The sequence below is a fragment of the Mastomys coucha genome, unplaced genomic scaffold (genome assembly GCF_008632895.1).
Source record: "Mastomys coucha isolate ucsf_1 unplaced genomic scaffold, UCSF_Mcou_1 pScaffold21, whole genome shotgun sequence".
NCBI classification, from domain to species: Eukaryota; Metazoa; Chordata; class Mammalia; order Rodentia; family Muridae; genus Mastomys; species Mastomys coucha.
The window spans coordinates 84,252,548-84,255,216 of NW_022196904.1; the positions used below are offsets into that span (position 1 = coordinate 84,252,548).

General features: G+C 37.2%; 1 non-coding gene across 1 annotated transcript; it reads right to left on the reverse strand.

Annotated features, from left to right (window-relative positions):
* Positions 1–1,317: 1,317 nt before the first annotated feature.
* On the reverse strand, positions 1,318–1,424 carry LOC116104198. Its single transcript, XR_004123734.1, has one exon. It is a non-coding gene; the product is annotated as a U6 spliceosomal RNA (small nuclear RNA).
* Positions 1,425–2,669: the final 1,245 nt, after the last annotated feature.

Sequence of the window (2,669 nt, forward strand, 5' to 3'; positions counted from 1 at the left end):
GAAAGAGTTAAATTTGAGACTTGTGCTGGCTAATAAAAAAATTGCAGGTTTGACTCTACTAAATACAAAACAAACAAAAAGACTTTATATATTCATGTTCATTTAAGAATATACAAGTAGTGATGTATTATTTTTAAGTATACAGTTAATATGTTTGGAGTTATTTAAAATTTATATTGACAAAAATGTATTTTCACTATTGCTGTAGACGAGCACCTACATAAGACTGTTAAATTGATTGTTGTTTTATATCAAACAACTTTTATAATACTTATTTTTATTATTACAATATTCTATAAATTTTAAGGAATATGAAAAAAAAAAAAGAATGGAAAACACTCGTGTAATCCCAGCAATTGCAAAGTGGCAGGTGGAAGATGGGTGTCTAGTAAAATTAAGTCTATCAGGGTCTACATGAAGGGCCATGAACTTTCCCATCAGATCTATGAAGAATGTAGCATAGCTTACATAAATGTAAAACATGTAAAAGAAAAAAATCTGTAAGTATCCATAAGAAAACATTCAGGGCCTGGGATTATAGGGTCAGATGCTAAAGTGTTTGTGTCTCAAGCCTAAGAATGAGTTCAAGCTCTGAGAACTCACACTTTAAAAGCCAAGTATGGTGGCATGTGAATGCAATTCCAGTACTGAAGAAATGGTGACAGGTATATCCCTAGGATGAGCCAACCTATCCTGATTGGGCAATTCCATGCCTATGAGAGACTGATACAAAAATCAAGGTGAATAATACAAGATGGATGAAGTCAAGGTTCTCTTCTGGCCTCTACAAACACAAGATACATGAGTACATGACATCTGCATAAGTACATGCACTTGTACACATGAGCATACACACATTTACATACACATCTGCACGCACACACACACACATGCAGAGAGAGAGAACATTGGAGTAAAATACTTAAACTCTATAAATAACAAATGTCTTCAAAGTTTTGTTTTTAAAGACAACACCTGGATGGCTTTTCTAAACTAGAAGTAATTACAGGGCCATGACAAACATAATGCCATTGGTGCTTCTTGGTGTCCAGGATTAGAGGAAAGGTTATCAGCTAGTAGAGATAACTGGAGAAAGCTGTATAGTGAGGAGTAAGATAGTGGAATTGCACTGCTATCTAATCCTTTAAAAGCAACCATGGTGTTGTGATTATACTAACTTTCTTATTTTATTAGTTCTTTGAGAATTCTTTTTTATTTTATTTGTTTACATTCCAGTCTTTACCCCTGATCAATCCCCCCCCACACACACAGTTCTTTATCCCATTCCTCCTCCCCCTTGCTTCCAAGAGGGTGCTCAAAAATATGGAATGCAACATGAATTTGTGTGTCATCCTTTTGCAGGGGCCATGCTAATCTTCTCTGTATCATTCCAATTTTAGTATATGTGCTGCTGTAACAAGCATGTTCTTTGAAAATGTTATACAGTGTATTTAGGTCATATTAACTTCTCTTGCCCAACTCCTCCCAGGTGCAACCTTACCTATCCAAGTTCTAGGACTCTTCTTTTATATCTGTTTTAAATCCAGAGTCTAATTTTATAGCCCAATTACTCATGCCAGGAGAAACTGCTACAGTATGGCTACCTAAAAGAGGTCACACCATTAAAAGAAGACCAAACACTTTTGCCCACAGTTATCAAATGCCAGCTTCTCAACTAGTGGTGAGAGGGCACCTCATCTTGATGCCCACCCCATCACACTTCATCTATGTGCTGATTTTGTCTGGCTTAGCTTGCATGAGTGTTGTGCTTATTATAAAGAAATAAGGACTAAAGTGTTTAACGGTAAAATTATTCCACAGATTAAAATACGCCATTGCACAAGACCACTCCCCTTCATAGCAGTCACATAACTGGGACTCCTCACACTCTGACCAAAAAGCGGGGCTCTCCTTTGCCAGTTTACCAAAAGGGCTTGCATAACCTGGGTAAATTGCTTGCTAAATCTCTTTGTTTATTATGACAATTTTGAGCAAGATATAGCTATGTGAGAACAGTGACTAAGAACAGATCTGCAGGGCAAGCTGCAGCATTCCTCGGCCATTACTAGTGATGAGATCATCTTAGGAGCTTTTGGAGACTCTTCTGCATCTCTTCTCCACTTTCTCAAAGACACAGAATAGCTAGAGTTCTGCTCCTGCATCCTGTCTGGACTTCCTAGAAACTAGCCCCAGTTATTCGATAGTCTAGCAGTGATCACTTCCTAAGGGTCATTAGTACAGATTCAGCTTTAAGAGCTTAAAAAGAGAAGACGGTCTTGTCCCTCAGGGCATTTCATGAGCTTTAAGAGTCTGACAAATTCTAAAAGTAGTTAGTATGTAAAAAAGGCAGTTGTGAACAACAAAATTATTTTAGCTTTTTGAGCATGAGTTAGGTGTTTTGTTTTTCTTATTGCAATCTTTATGGAGAAGACTGGGAGCCTACATGCTTGTATGCACTTGTCGCAGCCAATCCAACAGTAAAGGCAACAGTATCTTTCATCTTTAGTGAAAAAAAAAGAAGCTAATTTTCTGGTACCTCTTCAGAGTGACAGAAGGAATATTTTTCATAATCCCCATCAGTAAGCACAGGAGATTCTAAGGAAGGCACTGAACAGTTTATATGCTTTGAATGAGGAGCACTTCCAGGTTCCTTCTTGTTTTCACAATTA